We start from the raw sequence: 8,446 nt of genomic DNA on the forward strand, positions 1-8,446 counted from the left end.
TCCATCTTATAGCATATATCAGAGTTTCCTTCCTTTTTAAGGCTGAATAATACTCCATTATATGTATGTACCATATTTTGTTTATCCATTCGTCCATTGATGGCATTTGGGTTGTTTCTACCTTTCGGCAATTGTGAATAATGCTGCTATGAACACTGTTGCACAAGTATTTGAGTCTCTGCTTTCAATTTTTTAGGTCTATACCCTGAAGTTTTCCACAGTGGCTGCACCACTTTACATTCTCACCAGCAATGGTGCATGGGTTCCAATTTCTCCACATCCTCGTTAACACTTGTTATCTTGCTATTGTTTTTCAAATAATAGTCATCCTAATGGGTGTGAAGTGGTATCTCACTTTTTGAGATTAGTTTTGATTTACATTTTCTTAATGGTTAGTTACATGGCGCATCCGTTTCATGTGCTTATTGGCCATTTGCATATCTTCTTTGGAGAAATGTCTATTCATGTCCTTTGTCCATTTTTGAACTGGGTTAAATTTGTTGGTGCTGTTGAGTTGTAGGAGTTCTTCATATATTCCGGATATTAATTCCTTATCAGATATATGCTTTGCAAATATTTTTTTCCATTCTGTGGATTGTCTTTGACAATCTCTTGATAGCGTCTTTTGATACACAAAAATTTTTAATCTTGGTGAAGTCCAATTTATTTTTTTCTTTTGTGGCCTGTGCTTTTGTGTCATTTCCAAGAAATTATTGACAAATCAGTAATAGTGGCTCCCACACCTGCCCACCCAGCAAAGGCCTGGTGAAGGTGGCTGCCCACGGTGAAAATTAGGTGGTGGAAGTAATATCCGTCCAGGAGTCTGTGATGGCCGGCTGAGGCCTAAGCCACCACTTAACAGAAAATACAGTGCCTCCTTGGGGCCCCAAAGAATTTTTTCCCCCCTACTCTTGGCCTTCTTGGATATGACATCCTACCTTCACTCCATCCCTTGTGTACTAAGTAAACATTGGCCATGTCCTGCTTGGCTGGCATGATGGTAAGGCCCATCTGCTTTTCTTTGAGGTCTGGTTCACTCACAACTTGATCACCTAATCACATATGTTCTTTCTTTCTAAACTTTCATAATTATTTTTCTAAAATGAAAACTCTAATCATGTGCTTTTAATAATTTTTTAAGGCTAAAACTTACACCATGACCCATCATATGCTTCACAAATAGGCCCTGCACACTATGTCACACTCCAGCCCCACGAAGGGGTTCAGAGGAAAGTTCAGTGCTAATGATATTGGCGGTCTTTTTCAAACAAAGAATTTTAAGCCCCTGTAAAGCATTCAACAAAAACTTTATATAAATGTTACCAACCCGGGCTCTTGGACTCTTTAATCAATAGATATTGATAAGGGTCCAGATGAGAATTTCAGGCAAGGCTTCACTGGGGCTTGTGCTACAGCACAAGGGAGCGAAAGAAGTACAGGTGCCCTTGCTCGCTCCCAGAGAGGAGCTGCTTGGGAGCTTAAACGCGATAACAAGCGGGGAGGGTCTGTGGGTTGGTCAGGAGGCGTGGCTTAGGTGGTCTGCCCACCCCCCTTGGTGGTGCCCTGTGCAGGGATCATGATTTTTGCTCCCAGCACCTCAGAAGTGGCAGTTGGTTTGTGGCCAATTTGTATCTTATTACTCATAATTGCCCCAACTGCACATGTATGCAGTTATTTTTAGTCCCTCATAGTTTCTTTCAGGTGCAAGCACTGGGTTAAAGGGTCCCAGGTCCCAGTCTATCACATAAAGTGAGTATAATCACAATTTGTTTTGCTAGGTTTAGATTTTCACACCATGTTTCTTTGAGGCAAATATATTCTGCCCTGGATTTTGTATCAATTTCTTGGATTTTGTTAACCAAGAATTCCAAGAACAGAGACCTGGATGAAATAAAGAGGCGTTTATTTGGGGTTTATTAGGACTGCAGCCCCGGGGATACAGCCCCAGGGAGCACTTGAACTGTGTTCTGCCACACTACAAAGTGGCGGAAGCTCGTAAAGGCAGAAAACCATAAGATTACATAAATGGTTTGTCAAGAATTAGGATTGGAGCTGGCAAGAAGTAAGGGTGCTTGCTAAACATGGATTGTTTGGGCGTTGAAATGATTACATAGCTGCCATAGGTAGCGGGTAACCTTTGAGACTACAAAGTTGCAGCTAGCAGCTGCTAGCACATACTGTTTTGAAAACATCTGGTGGTGTCCTGAGTTTGACACAGTGCAGAAAATCGAAGTTCTCAGTGATGCAGGAACATGTCTGAAACCACACCCAACACTGTCCACCCAGCTCAATTTTGAATGCCTGGAACCATAGTTACTCCATTTTGATTTTTAAATGACTTAAAATATGTCATCAACTTCCAGTTTTCACAGGACGGATGATGTGTCTTTTACGGATTCAACTGCTTAATTATATGCTTTCATATGTATTCTTTCTGGAAACAAGATCATCAGCCTGTCTCCTCTAGCACTAAGCCTAATGCTATGCAACCAGAACTCAAGATACAGCGATTGCGAGACACAAGCGTAATAAAACACAAAGCACGAAAATCTACAGCAAATTATAACATGTTCATAAAAACAAGGCAAGTGATTGCTTTATGAATGCTTTTTCTTAACGCTCTACTATTATTATCAATCAAATTAGTAACAATAGCTACTAATATAGAGGAAATGTAACAGCTCCTTTTTTTTCTAGTAAATAGTTCTTCTGTGTGTGTTAAGGGGTCGATTCCAGATGCCCTTACTCTAAATTGGGGTGTCCAATACCACCACTTTTTAAAGTACTGAACTACCCGAGGGTAGAAGACCAAGCAAATATAACTAGGAATGGGAGACCCTTTCTTTTTAGAGCATTTTCTGCTTGCTTGGATCCATTACAAACTGGTAGACTAATCACTTACATACTCAAGGGGAGAGCTCACAGCGAGGTCCTCAGGAGCCTCGAAAACCTCTGTGGAAATTCCCAAAGCGCATCCTCTGCCGGCCATGTAAACTTGCGGCGCTGCCGGAGTGCGCCGGCTGTAGGGGCGGGGCCAGGGCCGGAAGGGGCGGGGCCAGGGCTGGAGGGCCCAAGCGCCCCTCCCGGCCGCGGTGCTTTCTTTTCTGCCGCGCCGCCGGAGAAGGAAGGCGCTTCGGGCACCGTCGGCCTTGCGGGCGGGGCGGCAGCGCCTACGGGCCTGTCGCCGGGCTCTTTGAGAGGGTGGGGGAGAATCCCTGCGGTGTTAGATCCTCTTCTTTTTTTTCTGCCGGGAACCTGGCTCCGAGCCAGAGCGCATGGGTCCGCCTCGGGCCTCTCCGCTCTGTGGGTCTCGAGCCCGGGGCCTCCATCCCGATGCCGTCCGTCCACTGCCGGGCACAGCGGAGCGGTCGGCGCGGCCTCAGCCTCAAGGTCATGTCAGGAGGCCCCCCTTCCTCTCCCCCTCCCCAATTGACGCAGCCTCGAGCTTTCCTCCGCGCCGTCTGCTCAGTCGCATTTTGTGAGTATGTCGGAGCTGACCCTTCTCCTTAGTAAGCGCCGATTTCGACTGTTCTCAGCTCAAACTAAGTAAGGGCCTTCTGCGATTCACTCGGTTCTGAGGCGGCTGGAAGGCGCGGTGGGTGTCTTGGCCGAAGCCCTTTTATATCCCCAGTAAAGCTTTGTGTGCGGCCTAGATGGTTTCAGGGTCCCTTAAATGGGCGCTCATTTATCCTTACTAAGGAAACGTTCTGTAGTGGGGGAAGGGACCTTAGGTCTCAAGACAACCTTGACCTACCTGACTTTGTGATTGGTTTCTAAATTTGTTAACAGAGCACAGTTTACCTACTAACAATGAGTTTTGGTCTCGACGCAGTGGAGCATTGTCGGCATTTGTTCCCGGATCTTCCTTTGTAAATATGCTCTGGAGACGTGGCATTGAAGTTGGAGAAGAATCCGTACAGTATAGGAGGCCCTTAGGCTGTAAATGCCGGCTATACCCTTAGATGCTTCGGGTCACAGAGATTTCTGGATACAATACAGAAGAAACCGGTCAAGAACTGGGAGACTGGAAGAACTTTTGCCTCTTCAAAAGCAAAGGTATAAATGAACCTTGTCCATGGGACTTGGTATCGTCATGCGTTTGTTTGTTTGTTTTCCTCCCCCCAATTTGAAATACAAGTTGTTTCATCTAAATCAATCCAACGGTTAACTGTCAACAAGGCAAATGTGATGGCTGGTAGTAGTTTGTATTTGGTATTACAGTCATCGTTTTTGAGGCCTGAGTGGCTTGAATACTATTTTCATTGCTAAGTGTTGGTATTTTTAAAAATTTTACAAAATAAATGTTTGAGTAAAGTTTTGATAATGTATGTAAGTTCTTAAGCATAATAAATACACAAGAGCCCACTGATCCATTTAAGAACTGGGATATTATCAATACCATAACATCTGTTTGCTTCCCTATCCCATTCCTTCCTTCCTTCCTTCCTATCCCATGCCTTCCACCCTGAGGTGCCCATCATCTGGGATTTTGTGCCCAGACTCGGTTTTTTGAGGGGAGTAGGGTGGATAGCAGTTTTATTATACATACATATCCCTAAACATTCTTTGTTTTAGGCCTTAAACAAATAGGACTTGCATGTATCAATAGTTGTCAGAAGTGCCATGAATCATATATTAAACTGAAGTTTTACAAGTTGGAATTATTCGTAACCAATAGTATGTGTTCCTAATATTATGTGAAATATCTCAGCATTTCAAGACTTGAAAATGATAAATTGTCTTGCAAGGCTCAACATTTGATATGTCTTCATAAATCATTTCCAACAGCTGTCCAGTTCAATGATTTATCCTCCTGGGGTTCTGTAGGACATGATCTGTGGCCCTGGCCATGCCCTTTACAGTACATAAATATGCTTTCAGGCAACTTGGGACTTAATTCTACAGGACTGTGTCCAGTAATGATGTCAACATAATGTATCTCTGCTCTGAAACTATATTAGATCTGCCATAATAATGCTCTTAGAGGTCTGCACACTTGTTTTTATATATCTAACCTTTAACCTGGCTCATCTCATTCTTGTCAAGCTCTGAGGCAGAAAAGCAATGGCTGGGTACTCATTAGGACCATCATGTCTTAAAATCTGTACTGCCACAGTAAAAGAACATCATAAATATATCCATCATTTTTGCCCATGCTAATGAATCCATTTCCAGCTTGGAAAGATCATTTATGGAATTATTAGGGCCTAACCACTCAAAAGGACTAACACATCCTCAAGTCATTATCGATATTTAAAATTGGGGGCTTATCAGTTTGACTACCAAAAATAAGTATAATTAAGCAGCAAGCACGTTCTTTTGTTCCTTCAGAGATGTGTTAAACAACAGACAGAAAATGACTCCACTATATAGTCTTAATGTTAGTAGTTTTTATTATAAATTTGATTGGGAGTCAGGAAGATTGCAGGTGTTTTTTGTTTTTTTTTTAATGGCTCCTGATAAGAATGGGAAAAAAAAATCCTACTGGACCATACTACATATAAGATGGCAGAAAAACAGATACAAGTACAAATGAGAATTCACAATGAAATATGTTTAATTTCTAGGTACAACAGAGCCTATGAGTTGAAGATGAATGAAGGTCGTTGTGATAAATGTTTCCCAAAAACTTGTCATAGAGGATGGCTGTGCACGTAACAAGGTACCAAAAGTTATAATGTTAAATTGTGTGCTTTTTTATGTGTTTGTGGTATTGTTCCTGAAGCGCAGTACCAAAAATGTTTAATAACTGGCACAATGATGACTTACTTTTTGCCGTTTACCCAGCTGAGGGTATCTTTGAAGAAATAATTTAAGACTGAGATGCCAATAATATATATTATGTGAATTACTCAAATATAATGCAGTTTTTTATTAAAATGGGTGAAATGTTCTTTTCAGCATATAAGTACCTGCAGATGAATGTTCAAGTCCTTAGCAGTGGTGTTTAAAAATTCTTCATTGCCTCAAGTAAGTAATTAAGATTTGTCAAGCAACCACATCTAGAGATAATTTGAAAGTACCTGATAAATTCTAAAGGGCTGAGGCCATTTCCTGTTAAAGGTGCCTTTGTGTGTCAGGTTTTGATTTTCTTCGAGTTTTGATTATGGATTGATTTTCACTGTTGGTTTCTGATTTTTTTCCAGAGGTGTGGCATACAACATTTTGGAAGGGAAAATGAAGAATTGGTCAAGAAGACATGAATTAAAGCAAATGACGAAAATTAGTATTTTATTTAACATTGATCATCTCACAATAAATTATGTAGAAAAATATAAGTTCAAATGATTTTAATTGCTGGGCAATAAAGTCTGTTTTCTTTAAAATATATCAGGTCTTTAAACAGCTTCATTTTCTTTTTTTTTAGATTTTTTTATAAGTTTATTTTATTTTACAAATTTATTTATTTATTTATTTTTGGCTGCATTGGGTCTTTGTTGCTGTGTGTGGGCTTTCTCTTGTAGCGGCGAGCAGGGTCTACTCTTTGTTGCCGTGTGCGGCCTTCTCGTTGTGGTGGCTTCTCTTGTTGCGGAGCGTGGGCTCAGTAGTTGTGGCTCGCGGGCTCTAGAGCGCAGGCTCTAGAGTGCAGGCTCAGTAGTTGCGACGCACAGGCTTAGTTGCTCCGTGGCATGTGGGATCTTCCCGGACCAGGGCTCAAACCCGTGTCCCCTGCATTGGCAGGCGGATTCTTAACCACTGCGCCACCAGAGAAGCCCCTAAACAGCTTCATTTTCATAGTTAGTAGTCAGACTTGTTTTTAACATACTTTAGGGATAGTATATTCTTGTCAATAACTAGCTCCTCTGTGGATAGTGATTCTCTTTGAAGTGTCAGGTGGTGGGCAGCTGAGGAGACTTTTTAGTACATCCAGTTCTCATACCCTTTCTGGCCTTATGGGGTTTCTGGAGAGGTGCTAATCACCGCGTACTAAATAACTGAGAGCCTCCCCTTCAGAACCTGCTGTTCCTGAAAAACAAGCATAGTTGACCCTTGCCCCTTAGGGGCGCCAACCCTCCTCAAAGTCAAAAATCCAAGTATAGCTTTATAGTGCACCCATTGTATCCAAGGTTCCACATCCTCTGATTCAGTCAGCTGCAGATTGTATAGTGTAGTATGTATTTATTGAAAAAAAGAAAATCCACCCTTTATGTGGACCCATGCAGTTCAAAGCTGTGTTCAAGGGTTAACTAGTTGAAATTTTCTCAACTCCTTAAATTACCCATTATAAGTAAAGGTTTCACCTATGACCTACAGATTTTTTAATTTTAATTTTATTCTTGGTTTGCTTTTACATTTGTGAAGTAAAAAGGATTTGGGAATTAATTTAGGACAAATTAGGATTTGTCCTATTCCTAGTATTAGTAATAATATTCTAGATTAAGGCAAATAGCGACTGGACAGTCCAATCTGTCCAGGGCATGCAAATTTACAAGAATTCAAAAACAACTGAAATCCTACCCAGGTGAAGATTTAAATTTAGCTAAATCTTGCTTTTCCCCTGTTAAGTCCCACAGTACATAAATTCCTTGCTTTTATCAAGGTTATAATTTCAATATGGTAAGTCAAACAGTATAAATTGTACAGCAATATCTCATCACTTCCCATCAGAGGCAACGTTTTTTTTTGAAAAGCACTTGTTATTTAATGAATCTCCCACCATGTGGCTTCAAGCTACCAGGACACAAGCCCCACCGACACCCTTAATCTTCTCCTCAGCCCTTCTGCTGAAGAATTTGGCCTTCACGATGACAGGCTGCTTCGGGAGCTTTCCCTTCCCCAGAACTTTGTAGAAACTGATGGCACCACATCAATGATCGGAACAGCTCCAGTCTTGTTCTGGGCAGCATTTACCCGTGTCTGCTTACTGACCAAGGTCCACAATTTATCAAGGTTGACAGTTAGGCAGAAGCTCTGGTTCTTCTTTAAGTGGTAATGCCTCATACCAACTTTTCCAAAGTATCCTGGGATATTTGTCGAAATTGAACCTGTGGTGATGCATGCCACCAGCATTACTGCGGCCTCCCGGGTGCTTACGGTGTTTGCCTAACATTTGAAAACCATTTTCCCCCCAGTGTTTGATACTAGTCCTTTCATTTCATCAACAGAATCTGAACACTTCACAAGTGTAAAATGGGGGCCATTTTATGGATCCTAGTTTTATAAAACATGTTTTGATTTCATCCCATAGAGAACAAAAAACTGAAATGTAGTATATAAGAAGCCACAAAATAAGGTCTTTAATTTGTAATACATGAATTTTTTTTAGACTAGGTTTGCCTTCTGAAAACAACACTGTATAGTCTCTGGCACTAGTGGATATTCAGTAAATACTGTTGAATGAACGGCTAGGAAATAAAGTAATAAATGACTTGTTAAAGTCCTCTAGAGAGTGAGAGAGCTGTCTGCCTTCACGGTTAAACTCCATGAAGTACCTATTTCTAAAGAA

At 41.4% G+C, this 8,446-nt stretch overlaps 1 protein-coding gene, 1 long non-coding RNA gene, 1 other non-coding gene and 1 pseudogene across 5 annotated transcripts in view; 2 read left to right on the forward strand and 2 right to left on the reverse strand.

Moving 5' to 3' along the window:
- Positions 1 to 2,983, reverse strand: part of CSPP1 (centrosome and spindle pole associated protein 1) — a 225,941-nt gene extending 222,958 nt beyond the window's left edge. Inside the window, exon 1 of the mRNA XM_059901811.1 lies at positions 2,903 to 2,983. The gene's annotated coding sequence lies outside the window, so the exon portion shown is untranslated. The remainder of the gene's footprint in view (positions 1 to 2,902) is intronic.
- A 106-nt stretch (positions 2,984 to 3,089) lies between these two features.
- Positions 3,090 to 6,278, forward strand: LOC132351596 (uncharacterized). Of its 3 annotated transcripts, none has more exons than XR_009498406.1 (5): positions 3,090 to 3,478; positions 3,790 to 4,056; positions 5,568 to 5,662; positions 5,902 to 5,970; positions 6,147 to 6,278. It is a non-coding gene; the product is annotated as an uncharacterized LOC132351596 (long non-coding RNA). The 3 variants fall into 3 exon arrangements; XR_009498407.1 differs by having other exon boundaries at positions 3,833 to 4,056; XR_009498408.1 differs by lacking the exon at positions 3,090 to 3,478 and adding an exon at positions 3,529 to 3,546.
- LOC132352160 (small nucleolar RNA SNORD87) lies at positions 5,749 to 5,831 on the forward strand. The gene has a single exon (XR_009498623.1). It is a non-coding gene; the product is annotated as a small nucleolar RNA SNORD87 (small nucleolar RNA).
- A 1,379-nt stretch (positions 6,279 to 7,657) lies between the features above and the next one.
- On the reverse strand, positions 7,658 to 7,999 carry LOC132351710 (large ribosomal subunit protein uL15-like; annotated as a pseudogene).
- Positions 8,000 to 8,446: the final 447 nt, after the last annotated feature.

The sequence above is a fragment of the Balaenoptera ricei genome, chromosome 17, assembly GCF_028023285.1.
Source record: "Balaenoptera ricei isolate mBalRic1 chromosome 17, mBalRic1.hap2, whole genome shotgun sequence".
In the NCBI taxonomy this organism is placed as follows: Eukaryota; Metazoa; Chordata; class Mammalia; order Artiodactyla; family Balaenopteridae; genus Balaenoptera; species Balaenoptera ricei.